This window comes from Oryctolagus cuniculus, chromosome 3, assembly GCF_051225735.1.
Source record: "Oryctolagus cuniculus isolate XC-2025 breed Fujian yellow rabbit chromosome 3, ASM5122573v1, whole genome shotgun sequence".
Classification (NCBI taxonomy): domain Eukaryota; kingdom Metazoa; phylum Chordata; class Mammalia; order Lagomorpha; family Leporidae; genus Oryctolagus; species Oryctolagus cuniculus.
In genome coordinates this window covers 119,417,819-119,438,107 of record NC_142869.1, presented here as the reverse complement: position 1 = coordinate 119,438,107, position 20,289 = coordinate 119,417,819, and the positions used below count along the sequence as shown (strand labels likewise).

The window sequence follows — 20,289 nt, the reverse complement described above, 5'->3', positions numbered from 1 at the left end:
TAAATCATTAAAATATAAGTAAGGCAATATATTTCTGGAAAGTTGTCAAGTTTATCTAAGCTATAAATATATTGGCATGAAATTGTCCAAAATATCCTTTTCATATCTTTTGGTATGTTTACTATTCAACCTCATATCCTCTTTTATTTATTTAGTTTTTTAATTTATTTGACAGGTAGAGCTACTGACAGTGAGAGAGAGAGACAGAGAGAAAGATCTTCCTTCTGTTGATTCACTCCCCAAATAGCCACTATGGCCGGTGCTGCCGGCGCTGCGCGGATCCGAAGCCAGGAGCCAGGTGCTTCCTCCTGGTCTCCCTTGCGGATGCAGGGGCCCCAAACACTTGGGCCATCCTCCACTGCCTTCCCGGGACTGGAAGAGGAGCAACCGGGACTAGAACCCGGCACCTCTATGGGATGCCAGCACCGCAGGTGGAGGGTTAACCAAGTGAGCCATGGCACCAGCACCTTCTTTTTCTTTAAAAAAAAAAAATATTTATTTGAGAGACAGACAGATGGATAGAAAGAAAGAGAGAGAGAACTCCCATTCACTGGTTCACACCCCACATGAGTGTAGGAATTGGGGGTGGACACAAGGCAGGAGCCAGTAACACAATCCAGGTCTTCTAGGTAGGTGGCAGGAGCCCAGGTACTTGAGCCGTTACTGCTGCTACCCATGGTCTGCCTTAGAAGGAAGCTGGAGCCAGAACTCAGACTCCACCCCAGACACTCTGATGTGTCTTAACCAGCATCTTAACTGCTGGGCCCTATGCCCACCCCTGATTCCTCATTTTGATTGATTAAATCAGTCATGCATTTCTGTTCTCTTGTTTTCCTTGGCCTGACTCACCAGAGGTTAAACAATTGTTCTAATTATTTTGTGAAAGGAAAAATTATGCAATGCTCTGTAGTAGAGCACAATCAAGCAGACTTCATTCAGAGTCATCATGGTGGGTGCAGGGACCGTGGCTGTGATGGCATTTTGCCCTGGGGAAGAGAGAGATTGGGATCCACTCTGAACACAGCATGGACAAGTGCGGGTTTATCACCAAGGAGCCGGGTTAGGGTCAGCTGATGGAAAATTGCTAAGAGGAGAATCAAGGGTTAGAGGGAGTCTGGTTGAATCCACCCAAAAGAAGTCTTGCTGAAGACGGGTCTGGGGCATCACCAGGAGGATGATGGAGGCTGGGGAACCCCAGCAGACTTCCAAAGTGATCACATGGGGGCTGGCACTGTGGCATAGTGGGTAAAACCGCCACCTGCAGTGCTGGTAACCCATATGAGCACTGGTGTGTCCTGGCTGTTACACTTCTGATCCAGATCTGTGTTATAGCCTGGGAAAGCAGTAGAGGTTGGCCCAAGTCCTTGGGCCCCTGCACCCACATGGGAGACCTGGAGGAAGCTCTTGGCTCCTGGCCTCCAATTGGCGCAGCTCTGGCCGTTGCAGCCATCTGGGAGTGAACCAGTGGATGGAGGATGCTTCCTGTTCACCCCACCCCCACCTCTCTGTAACTTTGCCTTTCAAAATAAATAAATAAATCTTTAAAAAAGAAAACCAAAGTGATTACGCACGGAAGGAGGGAAGTTCCAGCTAAATGGGCTTTGCAGAGTCTGTTTGCTAAAGCTGTACAGGAACATGCAGAAGTTCAGGAGCTGAGCTTTGTCACTTTCCAAGAACACACTTTCTTTTCTTTTCTTTTTTAAGATTTATTTATTTATTTGAAAAGCAGAGTTACAGAGAGGCAGAGGCAGAGAGAGGGAGAGAGAGAGAGCGGTCTTCCACCCACTGGTTCATGTCCCAAATGGTCATAAAGGCTGAACTGGGGCTGATCCAAAGCCAGGAGCCAGGAGCTTCTTCCAGGTGTCCCACATGGGTGCAGGGGCCCAAGCACTTGGGCCATCTTCTACTGTTTTCCCAGGCCATAGCAGAGAGCTGGATTGGAAGAGGAGCAGCTGGGACTCAAACCAGTGCCCATATGGGATGCTGGCAATGCAAGCATCGACTTTACCAGCTACGCTACAGCTCTGGCGCCTCAAGAATACACTTTCAACTTTTTGTGCCTCTATATTGTGTACTTTCTTTTTGTATAATTAATCTATGCTCTGTATTTACATCCTTCCTTCTCCATTCTTTGTATACTTTTTATTATTCTTCTAGCTTTTAAATTAAACACTTATTTTACTGTTTTTTTTTTTAGACTGGTTTATTTATTTGAAACTCAGAGTCACAGAGTGAGAAGGAAGAGACAGAGAGAGAGAGAGTGAGAGAGAAAGAGAATCTTCCATCCTTTGGTTCACTCCCCGAATGCTGCAATGACCAGGGTACAGCCAGGCTGAAGCTAGGAACCAGGAGCTTCATCTGGGTCTCCCATGTGGGTGCAGGGACCCAAGGATCTGTGCCATCTTCCACTGCTTTCTCAGGTGCAGGGAGCTGGATTGGAAGCTGAGCAGCCAGGACTGGAAGCAGTGACCATATAAGTTGCAGCATTTCAAGCAGCAACTTAACCAAGTACGCCACAGTTCCAGGTCCTGTTGTTACTTTTTTAATACCCTATACCGTTAAAGTTAAAATAATGACTTTAAAAATATCCCACACAACTTCATACATATGATTTTATATCTCTTATGTTCCAAAGTTTAAAATCTTTCATTATCACTTTTATTTGACTTATAAATTCTTTAAAAGGATGTTTCTTAATTTCCTATGTATTAGTTTTAACATTACTTTTATGACTCACTTCTGACTTATTTTCATTTTGATCTGAGGATGTACTTAATATGCATAGGTGTCCTCTTTGCCAGAATAGTGCAGTATAATAAACCTCCCCAGAACTCAAGGGCTTGTCCTAATAAACTTTTATTTAACTCATGAGTCTACTGGTTAGTTCAGAAGTTCTGGATCTTTTCTAAAAAATATGATTTTATTTAAAAGGCACAATGAGAGGGAAAGCCAGTGAGCAAAAGAGAGAGTGAGAGCAAGAGAAATCTTCCACTTGCTGGTTCACTGCCCAGATGGCCACAACAGCCAAGGTTGGGCCAGGCTGAAGCCAAGAGCCAGGAACACCAGCTGTGTCTCCCACCTGGGTAACAGGGGCCTGAGTACTTGAGCCATCATCTGCTGCTTCCTAGGTGTATGAACAGGAAACTGGATTGGAAGCAGAGCAACTGGGACTGCAGCCAGTGCTTTGACACGGGATGCCAGCGTTGCAAACGGAGACTTAACTCATTTCTTGTGTCACAAAGCTGGTCCCACAAGGCTTTGTTCTCAACTGGCTTCCTTACATTTTTGGAGACTATCTGTTGCTTGCTTTCTTTAGAACATCCTTCCATAGGCTGACAGCCGGACTCAGTGCTGGTCCACTTGCATTTCAGGCTCAGCAGGCTGGGCCAGGCAGGTTCTCAGGACAGTGACAGTGAACAAAGCAAGATGCAGTCCCGGCCCAGATTCAGATGGGGCAGAAATGGCAGTGACCTCTCTACTCAGGTCATGCAAAGGTGCTTCCCCCAGGCAGGGGGAATTACAGGGCTGTGTACTGTCAGTCTCCCATAGTAAATCACCTGTCTCTTAAAAATCTCTTAAGATTTGCTTTATAACTTGGTGTGGGGAGCAACTCGGACTACACTGTTACTCGAATTAAGACTTATTCTATGCATCTGCTCTCCCACAATATGGCGCTGGGAGAGGAGGAAACAGCTTCTACACAGCTGCCTCCAGTTCAACCAATAAACTGTAGGACCTGCTCCTGATTGGAGGAGAGCAGCGTACTCGGCGTGTGGGTAGCAGAGTTGGGATTGGTGGAAGAGGACTATAAAGGAGGAGAGAGACAACATGCACCAGGAACATCTGAGGGAACACCTGAGCAGCCCCCGAGAGAGCCGGGCCGGCGGTGTGCCGCTCCCCCGCGGAAGTGGGGAAAGTGGCAGGGGGAACCGCCCTTCCACGGAGGTGGAAGGGACGGTAGCCAACCCGGGAAGAACCAGCAGCAAACCCGGGGAGGGACGAGCAGACGAAAGAACAGCGCAGGGTCCTGTGTCGTTCCTCCGCGAAGAGGGGGAGCGACAACTTGGTATGTAGTCAACGGCTTCAATATTCCATAAATTCTTTAAATAGCCATATATTCATGATATGGGCAGAAGTTTAGCATTCAAAAGTACCTACTATGTCAAACCTGGTAAGTGCACTTTAAAAATGTATTTAAAATGCTGAAAATGAAATATAAATTAATAAACACACTCAGGATTATTAGTTGCTCTAGAAGAGCATTGAGAATGGTTTTGGGGGAAATGGAATGAAAAATTTGAAATCCATGCGTGGATTTTGTTATAGTCTGCCTTTTGCATGAACTTTTTGAAGCCCCCCTGGGCATGGATTTCAAAACATTTTCACACCAAAATAAACTCATCTGTTAATTCTATTTTTCCATCAACCATCTGAAGTCCTGTCGTGTGTGTATGTGTGCATGTGTATACATATACATATACATATATGTATATATATATGGGTGGGTGCCAAAAATTCATGGAAAATTGAATCAAAAGGAAACATTCATTTCTGTGAATTTTATATACATATTAATATTTATATCCATTTATATATAAAATTCACAGGAAATCAATATATATTATATTTGTATATATACAGGTGATACATATGCATACATATGCTATTGAAAGAGGTATGTTGAAATCTCCACTATCATGAGGAATTCCTCTGTTTCTCCTATCAGTTCTTATGTTAGTTAGCTTTGTTTGAGAATGTGCTAATCGCTTCTCGGCCTTTTGGCTAAGATCAAGTGAGAGAATGTGCTAGTTGTACAAAGTTTAGAGTTGTTAAATCTTCGCTGAATCAAGCCTCATTATATAAGAATCCCATTTGTATTTAGGAACAGTTTTTGCCCTCTTAGTCTATTTCATCTTGTATAAATATGGCTGGTCTGGTTTATTTTAGTAGAATTTTTCTTGTATACTTTTCCATCATTTTATTTTCAACTTCTATATATTCTTTTATCTTGAACGTAAGAATCCTAAGTATATGATTTGACAATCTTTGATTTATAATTGTAGCATAGAGATCATTCACATATATGAACTTCAAAAGGTTCAAGGGAAAAATGGAATTAAAAGTATGAGTGACAGGTTGCAGTCAAAATGCAGGGGCTGTTAGTAAAATGGTGCCTTCTTACCTGTGGTGCCATTTAAGCCTCAGGCCCCATCTCAGGCTCCAGCCCCCATCGCCATCTTTCACAGTAAGTCTCAGTGCTAAGCCCAGCCTGGCTCACTAGATGTCAGGTAAACAAATGGCTCAACCACAGGTGTCAGCCCCACCCCACCCTAATGGGATTCCTTGCTCCCACTTCCCTACCCTCTGCAAGGGTATAACAGGACCTGTTTCCCGAACACTATCTTGGTCCCTCTCTCTTTTGCTCTTTCGCCCTCTCCCTCTGGCCTGTTGAGTTGCCCCCACTCAACAATAAACCTTTCCTTTGACGCCGGTGTTCGGTCCTTAAATGGATGCTGTGGCTCGGATCCAGGCTCCCCCCTCAGGGATTTGAGCTGCCTGGGATCCTGGCCTTCTGCCAGCCACAGAGCACACTCCTAGACCTCCTTCTCCACCACCACTCTGTGAGTCTCCTCCACACACCGGCCCTTACAGGTGCACTAAAAATACTGTGAAATTACCATCAGACTATGGGTATAGGTGTATATGGAACATAAATACATTTCTTATGTAGACTTGGATCCCATTTCCAACACATCTCATTAGGTTCATGCAAATATTCTGGAATCTAAAACACCTGAAATATAAAACACTCTGGTTCCAAATATCTTGGATAAAAGAGACTAAACCTGTATTTATTTCACTCTTGTGTGCATTTTATTTGATCAATTCTGTGTGTTTCTTTTCTTCTTTTGGATTGATTATTATTTAGTTTTTAAAGTTTTATTCATTTGAAAGGCAGAATGACAGGGTGGAGGGGAGGAGAGACAAAGAGAAAGAGAGAGAGAGAGAGAGAGAGCTTCCATCCCTTGGCTCACTTCCCAAATGCCCTCAACAGCTGGGCCTAAGCCAGGCCAAAACCAAGACTGCCCAGGTCACAAAGGTGACAGTGACTAAGTACCTGAGCCATCACCTGCTGCCTCCCAGGAATCACATGAGCAGGAAGCTGGATCAGAAGCCTAGGCAGGACTTGAACCCAGGCACTCCAATAAAGGATGTAGGCATCCCCAACAGTGGCTTAAGGCCCTGGGCCACAATGCCCACCCTTTGATTAGTATTTTTTAATCATTCCTATTTCTTCTTTTAGTTGGAAAATATGTACTTCATGTCTGTTATTTTATTGTCCCCAAGCATATTCTAAATTGCAGCCTTTTATACCAGTATCACAGTTCAGTCAATATATTACTCACTTAAAAATAAAATAAAGAGCAGATGTTGTGATGCAGAGGGTTAAGCTGCCTCTTGGGACACTCACTTCTCATATCAGAGCACTGGTTCAAGTCCTACTCTGCTTCCGATTCATTTCCCTGCTTAACGTACCCAGGGAGTCAGCAGGTAGAGGTTACAGTGCTTGGGCCCCAGCCATCCAGTGTGGAAGACCCGGATGTTGTTCCAGGCTCTTGGTTTCAGCCTAGCCCAGTCCTGGCTATTGTGGGCATTTTCTCTATTTCTCTCTTTTCCCTCTCTCTCTCTCTCTCTTCCTATTTCTCTCTCTCTTTCTTTTGCTGCCAAAAAATAAAATAAATAACAAAATGGAAAATAAAATAAGACCTTTAAATTACTTAAACTTCTCATTTGCAATTTACACAAGTACTAGTTTATCATGTATTTGAGTTCTAACTTTAAAAAGCTAACAAGTTAGTATTGTTACTGTTTTATAAATCAATATTTCCTTCTAGATATCTTTAACAATGTTTGACCATGTCTTCTTTTCCCTAAAAAAGTTCATCTCATGTCACGTTTCTTTGATGTAATTCACATCTCTTCGAATTTCTTTAGTGAGGTATAGCTGGCGACAAAGCCCCTCATTATTTCTAAATGTGTAAACACCTTTATTTTACTCTCCTTTATGAAGATAATTTTGCTAAATTTACAATCCCTGCTGAAGATTTAGTTCCTCTCATTATATTGAAATGTGTAATTCTGTTATCCTCTGGTTTCTATTGCTGTCATTGAGTCTAATTGCCACTAATCTGGAAGTAAATTGCATTTTTTTCCTGCCTCCTTTGAAATCTTCCTTGGCTTTCTTTGTCTACAGAGTTAGCATGACGTAGCAAGAAATGAATCAATTCATCCAGCAACATGTACGGTAAAGCTCGTGATATTCTAGACACCAGTCATACAGGATGACTCAGTCCTTTAAGAAGTTTGTAGTAACCAGCCAAGATGGCCAAAGCCCTCAATGATGCTAGGTGGAGTGACAGGTGACCCAGCAAAGCACACAGAGAACCCAGGCCAGCCCTGGCCCAGGAAAGTTTCTTGAATGAGGAGGCTGGTAGATTCATAGGATGACTAGTGGGTAGAGTGTGTTGCAAGTGAAGGGACTTATGGCTGGGAAATAACCCACAGTTTAACATGTGTATCAGAGACTTCACAAAATCCAGTGTTTCTGTGTAGCTGGAGAAGAAGGTTGGCCTGTTTTGTTCATCTAGTTTTCATCTTTCAAATATGTCTTTAAGATACTTAGAATTCAAATTGGGCTCAATTATTTTATCATGTGCATATAATCTGTCTAGAACTTAATTCCAATAGTTAAGGCAGTTACACAAGCACAAATACAGAATAATCAGAAACGAAGAGCGAGGGTGGGCACTTGACGATGTGGGTGACACTTGCTTGGGGATCCTGCATCCCACAGTAGCATGGAATCCCTGTTCTCCCTCGAGTCCAGCTTCCTGCCAATGGGCACCCTAGGACGCAGCAGGTGATGGCTCAAGTAGTTGCTTCGCTGCCACCCACGTGGGAGACCTGGATTGAATTCTCAGCCGCAGATTTTGAGCTGGCTGGGCCCTTGTGGGCCTTTGGGGAGCGAGCCAGTCGATGAGAACTCTGTCCCCTCCCATCCCCTCCTCTCTTCTCTCCCTCCCTCACTGTAAAATACGTTGAATAAATAAATACAATGTTTTTAGCCATCTAGTTGAACATGCAGATCAAACCACACTGGAACCTAAGAAGAGAAACAAAGGTAGCGCCACCTGGCCCAAAGGGAGAGGACAAGGTGAGGAATTACACAAGAAACAGAGTTCTGAGCATCTCAGAATCCCAGGCACCAAGGGATCCATTCCTGAACGCAAACTCCATTCCAGCTCTCCAGAGATGGTGCTCTTCTCCTGAAAACTACATTTTTGGAACATACCCATGTAATGTCCCTCACTCTGCTGCCATAAGAGACAGAAATGATTTGAGAGACCTGCCCAGAGGCTGCCTAATCTCACTGAGGCGCTGGCCGCTTCTGTGCACCAGTAACATGCAAGAATTTCTCCCTACCAGGGTCCAGCCCAGGCCCGCAGGCAGCGTATCCAGTTTCTCCTTCATTTCCAAGAAGTGGACCGAGGGCAAACCTGACCTTCTCCACAGGCAGCTGCATCAAGGTGGCAAAAAAATCAGGACTGACTTGAACGCCCAAGTCCAGGGCCAGCCTCTCATCAGTGCCCACTGCACCATGTCCTTCCTTGGATGCCAAGCCTTGATGCAAGGCACTCCCTCCCTGCAGCTCTGTAAGGCACTCTCTCTCTTCTTATTCCTCCCAGCCCTGAACATGACAGCTGCCTCCTGCAGTTTGCAAGCTCTGAATGACTGCAACATTCCCCGTTCATTCTCACAGCTTTCTGACACCACGTCTCTTCTGTTTGCTAAGCCTACACTTATTTCAATTTTTATAACAGGAAGGAAATGCAACCCATGCCACTGCCCAGTGTCTGGAGAGCAGTGAGCACTTCAGCTGGGGCCCAGATGCCACAGGCTTGACCTGGAAGCTGGTGTTCTGGGTTGAAGTTGGAGCAGCAAAGGAAGCCCATGGAAAGTAGCACCTCTGGGGATGCACAGAAGTAGAGCACTGTGAAGGCACAAAAGACTAGGGGGATCCAGACAAGGTAGGAGAAAAAGAGCTGATGGCAATAAGGGTTTGCAGCTGGCAGTATAGTTTCATGGTTTATTTTTCTTTCTTTTTTTTTTTTTTACAGGCAGAGTTAGACAGTGAGAGAGAGAGAGAGAGAAAGAAAGAGAGAGAGAGAAAGGTCTTCCTTTTTCTGTTGATTCACCCCCCAAGTGGCCGCTACAAGCAGCCGGCCCACTGCACTGATCCGATGGCAGGAGCCAGGTGCTTCCTCCTGGTCTCCCATGTGGGTGCCGGGCCCAAGAACCTGGGCTATCCTCCACTGCCTTCCCGGGCCACAGCAGAGAGCTGGCCTGGAAGAGGAGCAACGGGGACAGAATCTGGTGCCCAGAATCTGGTGCCCCAACTGGGACTAGAACCCGGGGTGCCTGTAGCGCAGGCAGAGGATTAGCCTAGTGAGCCATGGCGTCAGCTATAGCAGTATAGTTCCTGATAGGGGAGGTTCCTAAGCCAATTAGCAAGGTCAGAGGCAAGTGGTGATAAAGACACTGGGGGCTGGAGTAGGCTAATGCACTACACCGTGGCAGTAGGCTAATCCTCCACCTGCAGTGCTGGCATCCCATATGGGTGCCGGTTCTAGTCCTGGCTGCTCCTCTTCTGCCTCCCAGGTACAATAGCAGAGAGATGGGTTGAAAGCAGAGCAGCCAGGACTGGAACAGGTGTTGGGATATGGGTTGCTGGCATTGTCAGCAGCACCATGCCAATGCCAACTCCACTGCTTCCAAACAGCACATCACACCATACTATGCAGAAGGTAGGAAAGGGCAAGGAATCCTTAAAACCTTGCATTCTGCAAAGCCACACATGCAGTGTAAAAATGTCTTGGGTTGTATCATTGAACATCTATGCTATTTTGTAACCAGACCCCCACAGGAGATAGTAGCAATCTTAATCCTAGTATGAAAATGCTAATGTCATTTTAGAGACATAAAAACTTCTTAATGAATAGATCACCAGCAAGATTTTACTTTAAGTGAACACTGAGGGTAGTTTGGTGGACACAGGTGTAAGGATCAGCCGAGGATGTGGGGTTATAAAGACAAAGGCAGACGGGAAACCTCATTATGGGAAGAAGTGAGTGGCCAAGCAGCCGCTGACTTTGCCCAGCAGGCAGTGGTCGGAGATGTCTGGCTCTGGCATGTGGCTTGTGGTGGCTCCTTAACCACACTGTCAGCTGTTCTGAGGCCAAGCACATGGCCAGACTTGGCCAGGAGAAGACCTTCTGGGAATAACTACTCCATGGAGCATGCGTTCTTCACAACTTGTTGCATCCACACCTCTTGGTGCTCAACGGCTGTTACTTTGAAGCACAAAAGAACAGTGCTCAGGAAAATTGCATGTGATCAAAGCACCTCCAGAACATGCTGACATCCTTGTCCTCTTTCCCATGTGGGAGTTAGTTTTCTTTACCAAAAGACATGCACATCACGCGGATCAAGCCCAGTAATCTAGTAAACATCTCTCAATAAAATTAGGCTTTCTTAGTGGGCAATTGGTAGAGTGGTTAAGACAGTGTTCAGGATGCCTGCATCCCCGATTGGGGCACCAGCTCCTCTGCTTCTGGTCCAGCTTCCTCCTGACACCCACCCTGGGAGGCAGCAGGTGATGGCTCCAGTGATCGGTGCCCCTGCCACCCACATGAAAGACCCAGAAGAAGCTCCCAGCGCTGGGCTTTAGCGGGGTCAGCCTCGGTTGATGAGAGTTACTTAAGGTGTGAACTGACAGATAGGAGATTTCTCTGTTTATCTCTTTCTCTGTTTATTTCCTCCTTGAAATAAGTTTAAAAAGTGATATTTAGGGGCTAGAAATGTGACTTGGTTGGCTAAGCCTCTGCCTGAGGAGTAGCATCCCATATGGGCTCCTGGTTTGTGTCCCAGCTGCTCCTCTTCCGATCCAGCTCTCTGCTATGGCCTGGGAAAGCAGTAGAAGACGGCCCAAGTCCTTGGGCCCCTGCACCCACGTGGCAGACCTGGAAGAAGCTCCTGGCTCCTCACTTCGGATCAGCACAGCTCTGGCCATTGTGTCCATTTGGGGAATGAACCAGTGGATGGAAGACCTCTCTCTCTGTCTTTCTGTCTCTCTGTCTGTAACTCTACCTCTCAAATAAATAAAATCTTAAAAAAATAAGAAAACAATATTTAAAAATAAATTAGATCATTAGGTTTGCCAATAAATGTAAAGGAATTAATTTGCTTATAGTTAATGGATCCATACCTTCTCATTGCCAGTAAAATACCCTGAACATATCTTAACTGCTACCTTATAAATTTATATGTTTCTAACATCATTAATTTTCTTGTCTTTCTCCTACAGCAATGTCAACCTCTTGAAGGTGGGAGTCACCTTATGTCTTTCTGGGGGTGGGAGAATGCCTCTCACAGGGCCAGGCAGAGAGAGGTTTAGCAAAATGTTTGTGGGATAAACACATATAGGACTCACTGGGCAACCTGTGTCCTCCAACTGTAAACATGCACCTTGTGTGTTGTGATAGCGTAGGGTGCACCAGTGCCTTTCTTTGTGGAGTACTTACTATGCAGTCTTTGGTAGTACAGACTATAACTACATTGTTGACCTATTGTATCTGCAACCCCTCTGTGGGGTGTCCAGTTATAAAGCAGGAGACGAAGGCAAAGAGGCAAAGGGGCTTGACCTATGTCTCAGACCACGGCGTGGAGAGGAGCTAGGAATCTTTTGCAAGTCTGCCTGGCAATAATGCCTACTCAGTATTTATTCTGGACTTGTACTCGTCATTCCCCACCATGAGTGACAGCTCATCATTTGGTCCTTTTGCCAATGAGCCAAAAAGCACTTAATAGGGAGACACACAGATATTTTAATGAGAGACACAGATCTTACATAGCAGAATGAAAACAAATTGTAAAGACAAAAATGGAGCCTTCCAAACTCTCTCTCTCTCTTCTGTCTATGAATTATTTCAGTCTTCTGTGGTAATATTATAGTTTTATTTCCATGATCATCCATGGTCACCTGTTGGTCAAGTCAATGGGCCAAGATCAAGCCCTAGCTTCTATACCCAGAGTCTGCTCTTTCAGGTGAACCTGTAAAGTTTCCCTGGAGGCATTCACTGCGCCCTCTTTCCTGTCAGAAAACCCAAACTGTGTCCTGGCACATATCTTTATGTTGTCAGTGAACAGGCTAGAAAGCACCACTACTAACGTTCAATTGCACGAGTTAGCAGGGAGATGGTATTCCGTCTCGTATCATTCCATGCCTGCTCACTTTGTGAATGACAGTGACGGCCCAAGTGCTTTGTAATTAATCGTGGTAAGGGTAAAGCTCACCTGTCATTCAGTCATGTTTTTCATTTCTAACAGAGTTTGAAAGCAGTCTCACAATGGGCCTAGAAATCCATAAGCCCAAACCCAAGTCTAAATTAACAACATGCAAACAGACGTCAAAAAAGTGAGCAGTGTTCCTGGACGGCATTGATGCATTCCCGTTATTGCAACACTTTGAGGCTGCTCACACGGATAAAGTGAAGCTTTGCCACAGGTTCCTAACGGCTCTGATTGGGATTGATGACATCGCACCAGGCTCATTGGCATTTTGCAGGGTTTTTATGCCAGCCTGGAACACTACCACGCTGCTCACTGGAAAGGAAATCAAATCTGGCCAGGGAGGGTGGCATTAGTTTTGTAGCAAGGCACTGGTGTTGTTAACAGGAAACAAGTCCATTCTCTGATGGACTTCTTCCTTTCTGGTCATGTATGTGAATTGGAGGTACGGATACCGAATTCATCAAAAGATGCATTCTTGCTCCCAACCAGCCATGCAGGTGCAACCAACCCATTCAGATCACTTCTGTGGAATTGTGTGCACTGCTCTAGTAGCCACGTGAGGCTCTAGTCCCCAACACTGTCCCTCACCTGCTTGTCTCTCGGGCTCTCTTCTTCCAGCTCCTCCAGCAAGGCCTGCTTCTTCCGACTTCCACGTCTCAACATATGTTCTCCCCAAGGCCTGAAATTCTCGCCGCTGTCCATTTTTCCTTACAACCTCCACAGTGGACACCATCCTTCTGGAACCTGTCACTGCCTCTGGGCCTTAGTTTTCGCATCCTGAGCTAGAACTTCTGCATTTCTCCTATGGCAACCTAAATCCCTGTTTCTTATTTCCATGCCATCTGTATTCATTCCCAAGGGCTGCCACCACAAAGGATGGCACAGTTAGTGGTTTAAACTAATATAAATGAACTGTTTCAAGGTTTCTGGAGGCTAGGAGTTCAAAGTCAAGGTTATGATAGAGATGTTCTCTTCCTGAAAGCTCTGGGAGAGGATACTTCCTAGTCTTCCCCACTTCTGTGGTTTCTGGCACTGTTTGGCATCCATCGGCTCATGCACACATCACTCCAATCTCTACTCCACTTTCCCTGGCCTTCTCCCTTAACATCCCCCAGCAGCCCATAATATCTCTGCTCACTGCATTCGTTATTCCAGCCAATGTGCTTATGACGCTTGGTGCATTCCCATCAATATTGCCTGAAGGAGTGGTTAAAAGGAAGCTCAGCGTCCAGGTGTTGTCTCTGAATAGGCGGTTGTCACCTGCTAGACCTCAGGATTCGTGCTCAGAGATTCTGGTGAGGTGCCCTAAATACAAATCCCAAGTCTGCAAGAGAGCTGCACAGGGAGACGCAGCAAAGACCAGGGCTGATGTGGAAACTGCATTAGAAGGGCAGGCCCGAGTATGCAGGGCAGGACTGTGCTATCCAAATCCTGCACAATCTACAGTCGGTCCAGCATGGGCTCCATGGAACCTCTCCTAGCAGATTCCAGGCTGAGACAGGCAACCCCTTCCCACTCGCTGTCCTCCTCTGTACAAGGACAGTCTGTCCTTTCCTTCTCAGCTGTGGGGAGTTCTTGGGGACGGGAGGGGGGCACAGCACCTCCTCCTGGACCAGGTAGTGCTGCCTTCTGCTCACAGACAGAACACCAGAAAGCTAGGCTGTGCATCCGAGTCTCTCGGCCTGCATGTGCTCTGTCCTGGGGTGTGGGGTGTCCACCATGAGCTGAGAGGCACTGAGGGCAGAGCAGGTGCAGCGAAGGGAGAGGCTAGGTGTCAGGCCGTCCGCGATGCTCCCGACACTGGTGCAGCCATGACTGAGTCCTGGCAGTGGCTCCAGCTCCAGAGGGTGGTCCTGACCCCCAGGCTCCAGCAGCACAGCCTCGTTCCCCTGTGCCCCTGGCCTAGCACTGGAGGCAGGTTCCTGCCTTGCCAGTCTCTGGGCTGTCTTGCTTTCCTTGCTGCAGGAGTTTAAGAACTCAGGGTGACTTCTTCCCTGGATAATGTCCTAATGCTATCTACCTTCTGTCCTGCAAGGACCTCCTGGGCAGGAAAACAGCAAGGCCATTGGCTCATAGAAGAAGACTTAGCTATGCTGGGCCAGAGTCGGAGCTCGGGCTGCAAACCATGTGGATATGACCAAGTGTAGCTTTGCATCAATCCTTAGCCCTTCATGACTGTTCTTGCATATTCTAGGCACAAAGGGACTTACAGAGGTGACAAGGCCCAGGAAGCATCTGGGGCATGTGGCAAAACAGGAACCTCAGTCCCCAGACTGAATCCCTTATATAATTCTCAGGGACACTTTGTAGCATAATTTTATGCCCTGAGGACAGGTGAGGCATGGGACTCTGCAGCAGGGCAAGCATGCTGTCCTCTCTTGCAGGCTCACCTGGGTGGCATAAGGCAGCACCTACACGTGCACGTCTCCTGTCCCCGTGGAGTTTCTTCCTGCAGCTTTTCCAAGGTCTGGGCCTAGCACAGAAGCGTCTTGTAAGGTCTCCTACAAAGTACCCGCGAAATTCGAGGGTGGAGATGGCAGAGGCAAACAAGCACTCCAGGGTGTGCTACTGGTTCCAGCTCACCCTTGGTGGTGCTTCCCCTACACTGTCTGGCTTACCCCTAGATGGACTCAGGACCTAAGGTTCAACACAAGATGCGGAGGCAGCAGCCTTGCCCATGGCCTTGTCAGCTTCTGTGCAGGGCAAGGTCCAGGACTTCCATGAATCCCTTATTCTGTGTCCCATGCAGAGCCTTTTAATCTCTGATTGACCTCCAATGGATACAAATTGTTGAACCAGATTGGGGTGGAGGGCTTGGGACAGAGGCTGCAAAGAGAGGCCACAGAGCTCCCATGGCTGTTTTCTCAGCTCTCCAGGGCTCTGCAAAGTGAGGGCTATTCCACAGTCTGCTCTTACAACTCCTTCCATGCTCAGATCCAATGCCTTCCCCTTGCCTCTGGGCGCACCACCTGCACTCTCTTCCCTGCAGCACAAGAGGTGGACCCGTGACTGCAGAAGCTGTGAGGAGTCCCAGCCCTGTGCCCACACGTTCCTTCTGCTTTGGCTCAGGAGTTACTCCCAGCCCACCGGGGGCCATAATTGATGGGCTCTGCCAGCCAGCACGCTTCCCTGCCGCGAATGGGCCCTGCTTGGAGAGGGTGATTTATTTTCGTTTTATGACTTATTTTGTGGTGAAGAAAAATCAATAAAGGCGCTCATTTTTACATTTTCAATGTGCCAGGCAGGATCAGAGCATCATCAAACCTATGCTTTACAGCTGGCTATTTCCAAAGGTGAATGGGTGTAAATGAAATTAAGCTTTGACTTGCAAATTACCCCCAGGGCTTTTCCTGTCTGCAGTTCCGCTCCTGGAGGTGGAGTAGACAGTGCGGGAGGCCTTGTGGCTACAGCAGGGGCTCCCGCCTGCCTCAGCCACAGGCGCCTTCCAGCCCCAGAGCCTGGCTGCCAGCCGGGCTGACCGAGGCCACGGGTGAGTGTGGCGAGGAGGCTGCAGTGTGCTCTCGGCCCGACGTCTTCACCTCCGTTGGTGTGCAGGGAGCGGAGTGAGAGGCTGTAGCTGGGTCACGCGTGCAGGAGTGGAGCTGCTGGGTCGGCGGTGTTGAAGGAACTCCTCGGTGGTAGCCATGCTCACTGTGTTCGGACATCGCTGCCTGGTGCAGCCAGCCCAGGAGGAGCAAAGACGCATTTGTTCTGTTCTCAGGCAAATATTCTCTGAGTGTCCATATCGAGTGCCAGGTGCTGCACCAGGCATCTCCAGGAAGCCAGCGTCACAGAGAGAGAAAAAGGGCCCCTCCCCAATCCTTACACCTGCTCTCCTGCATCAGCTCTGTGTGTGTGTGTGTGCGCACGCGTGTGTGTCTCCCCACCCCTGCCATGTCTGTCTTCCTCTGTCTTTCCGCCTCTTTCTGTCTATTGTTCTGCTTGGCGCTCTCTGCATCTGTCTCTGTGTCTGTCTGTTGCCTCTGCATGGTTTTCTTTTTCTTTTTTTTTTTAAAGAGTTATTTATTTATTTGAAAGGCAGAGTTACAGAGGCAGAGAGAGAGAGAGAGAGAGACATCTTCTATCCACTAGTTCACTCCCCAGATGGTCACAACGGCCAAAGCCAGGAGCCAGGAGCCTCCTCTGGGTCTCCCATGCGGGTGCAGGGGCCCAATTGGAATTTGACCCCTTAAAATATATATGAAAATGTGGCCCCTTAAAGTTCCCCAGAAGTCCCATCTGGGGTGCCACATATGTTATCGGAATTTGGGGTGCCATATGATATCACCATATGCTTATTAATAAACCCCCAATATTAATAAGCCCGAGTGGGCTCTTGCCTAATATTTAGAGAATTCTAAATACTGGGATAAATGAACAAGGCAGCATGGTACATTTTAAATTTTTATTTAGTATGAAAGATGCATAGGAGAGTGAGAGTTCTATCTAAGAGAGAGGGGTAGATCTGGGTTTATACCGACTACCAGGAAGCAGCCACGTGGAAGAGTATCCAGGCCAGGAAGCATAGAGAGGGTTAGCCTGAAGGCCACGTGCCCTGGAGGCGCAGGGCTACAGCCAGCACCCTACGAGCAAGAGGTCAGGGCGAGGGAAATGGAGGAAAAGCCTGTCCCAGGCTTTTAATCCACTTCCAAAGGGGAGTGGTTAATTAACCTGATTGGCTGGTGGGCACTCAGGTGTGGCCAGGTAGGGGCATGAGGTCACACAGGGGTGTGGCGAGGGCGTGGTCTTCCAGCTCACAAACCTAATCAATTGTAACCTGTATGCCTGTCTACTTCACAAGGACTTGGGCCATCTTCTACTGCTTTCCCAGGCCATAGCAGAGAGCTGGATGGGAAGAGGAGCAGCCAGGACTCAAACCAGAGCCCATATGGGATGCCGGCACTGCAGGTGGTGGCTTCTCCTGCTGTGCCACAGTGCCAGCCCTGAGCATAGCTGAGCACCCACCATGAGGCTCTGATACTGGTAGGGTCCATCTGGTCCCTATCTTTGGCTTGTCCTTGGTCTCCTCCTATGACTTTTTTTTTAAAGAAATTTTCAGAATGGATTTATCTTTTTTAAAGATTTATTTATTTATTTGAAAGTCAGAGCTATATATAGAGAGAAGGAGAGGCAGAGAGAGAGAGAGAGAGAAAAGTCTTCCATCCATTGGTTCACACCCCCAAATGGCCACAACGGCTGGAGTTGTTCCCATCCAAAGCTAGGAGCCAGGTGCTTCTTTCAGGTCTCCCAAGGGGGTGCAGGGGCCCAAGGACTTGGGTCATCTTCCACTGTTTCCCCAGGCCATAGCAGAGAGCTGGATCAGAAGTGGAGCAGCCAGGACTCGAACTAGCCCTATATGGGATGGTGGTGCTGCAGGCAGCAGCTTTACCCACTATGCCACAGTGCTGGCCTCTCCTCTCATGACTTTCTTTCCCGCCATCTGTCCCTTCAACATTGATTTCCTTGGGGATCATGTCTCAGTCTTTTCTCCCTTCTCCTGCAACCTAGGTGGTTTCATAGATATTTGTGGATAATCCCCAGTGTGTGTTTCTAGTCCAATTCCCCTTCCACTTTGGGACATGTGATCTGCTTTCAGACAGGTGTCGGCTTTGCAGAAAATGGTTTTTTGCTGAGCACTCCCTTCCCTGCTCTCTCTGCCCTGAATTCCTTATTTGCATAAATTGCACAGCACTCTGGGTAGGTTTGTGACTCAGAGATGCAGGAGTCTCCCAGACACTCCCTACAGGCTGCCTTGGCCCTGAGGTCTTGCAGTCCCTTTTCACACCTGAAAACCACATCTGTTTGAGTCTTTCCTCACCTGCACCAAGCCATAAGCTTCCCCCAATCCTGGACCACATCTGAGTGAACTTGAATCCCCTGCAATGGACTGGGAACCTAGCAAGTAGTAGGAATGCTGAGAAATGTCTTCTGTCTACGTGCTTGGGCAAAGGACAAGACAGAACCCATCACAGGAAAAGTAGCAGGTGATAGATAATCGATTTATGTTTCCAAGCATCCCTGGAGATCCATGGCAGGGGAACTAATCCTACCAGGAGGATATGAGAGAGCTTTCACTGTGGAAGGCAGATATGAAACACAATGGAACCAAAAAGGGGGAGCCACAACCCAGGAAGAGGGGACAGAGTGAGCACTACAAACCCAAACCTCTCCATAGCTGAGGATCCCACAGCCTCTGATTAGCAGGTATCTGCAGAGGGAAGGGATGCCAGTAGAGCCTGAGTGGAAGGGTGCTCCTGTGCTGAGGAGCTGGGCCTCTGTGAAAACACCATTGGTCCAGCAGTGCATGGAAGACCAGGGAGGACATGGTGTTCCGGGCACAGCAGGGCCAGGGAGAACTAGTACCTGATGGCAAAGCTGGACCAGGAGAGAGCACGGGCTCAGCTCGGATGGTGCGGGGGGAATGGAGTGTGGAGGCGCCGAGAACGCAGAAGTCATTCTGCTCCCTGCACACAGGAGCTGTCCCTGGAGGTGAGAAGGTTGGGCAAGTCTGAGAAGCCTTGGAGACTGGGTAGGTGGGAAAAACAATTAGCAGCTCTAAGCCCAGTCAGAGTCACTGGGCTTTCCCTGTGCATTAATAATGTGGTTGTCAGAATTACTTCCTAAATTAGGCGTTGCAGGAAAAGTAAGCCGTGGGAAGAATACAGTGTAAGGGAGGTGTGGGTGCCCCGGGGGCCGTCCACGTAGGTGTGTCCAACAGCATCGCCAGAAGTCAGAGTCTGGATCCTTGGGCACTGGATTGCCCTGGGGAAATGGGTGTGTGCAGTGAAACTTTCTAAGTTGTAGTAGGTGCTGTGGCTGTTCTGGCCTCTCCTGTACAAGGGATGCAAAAGGACAACACAGGAGGAAAGCCACAACATTGGATTCCAAGTCCCCTTGAGCCCAATGAGACAGGGGCTGTCAGAAAGAAGCAGAAAGAGCTTTGGGAGACCTGGAACAGGCAGGCTCGGGGAGGGAGTGTTTGGAGAGACAACTTGCGGGGTCTGGGCCTCCTGCTGGAGTCAGACAGGACAAGATGCTGCCAGCCTCCTGCTGTCTATCAGCTTCATCCAGAGATGGTGTGCTCCAGGCTCAGCCAATCCAGTAGATTCCACACGGATGGAGTCACCTGTATCACATAAGTTGAACAGTAATTTTATAGGCACACGTCGAAGGAGCACAGGATCCAGAAAACACCCCCACCCCCAACACTCGCAACCTATGCTGGGAGTGATCTCCTCCGGGATCCAGGGAGCTGGGGGTGTTCTGCAGTGAGACAGACTGTCATGCTCAACACTCAGCTTGGTGGCCTGGGATCTGTGCAGGACTAGGGTGAGGCCCCTCTGCGGCAAAGGCACTTAGCGAGGCCCTGACCCCTATTATCACTCCTCCACACCACCAACACCACCACCCCCGAACCTCTCTTTCATTCCTGACCCCCATCATCAAGAAGACAGAGTAGAGCCAACCAGTTGTGATGCGTTGCTTCCTGGGCAAGGGATATGAAACGAAATGGTGTAGGTTGATGCAGACCGGGAGACGGTGATGACCATGTGTGCTGGGTGCACAGCTCCTCCCGCCCTCTAATGTTTCAGAAAGCTGGACCTTGAGGCTTGGCCAAGACTCCCTTAATTCCACGTGCCCTGCAGGGTCATGCAGGATGGGTCCTGTGATTCCCTGGAACTGGGCCAGAGCCTCCTCTTAGAGACGAGAGGTGATTCTGAGAGCATGCAGATGAACAAAAGAAGGGGCCGGGCAAGCCTCTTAGCTTGGCTGTTGACCTGGATAGGTTGTTCCTTCTTTCAGGACTGGTAGATTATGAAAACAGTGTCATTCCTAAAATTGCAAAACAAGGCATATGAGAGAATTATTCACAGAGAT

General features: G+C 47.9%; 1 long non-coding RNA gene across 1 annotated transcript; it reads left to right on the top strand.

Moving 5' to 3' along the window:
• Positions 1 to 3,841: 3,841 nt before the first annotated feature.
• LOC149127479 (uncharacterized) lies at positions 3,842 to 15,605 on the top strand. The gene is made up of 3 exons (XR_016231235.1): positions 3,842 to 4,066; positions 14,796 to 14,876; positions 15,401 to 15,605. It is a non-coding gene; the product is annotated as an uncharacterized LOC149127479 (long non-coding RNA).
• Positions 15,606 to 20,289: the final 4,684 nt, after the last annotated feature.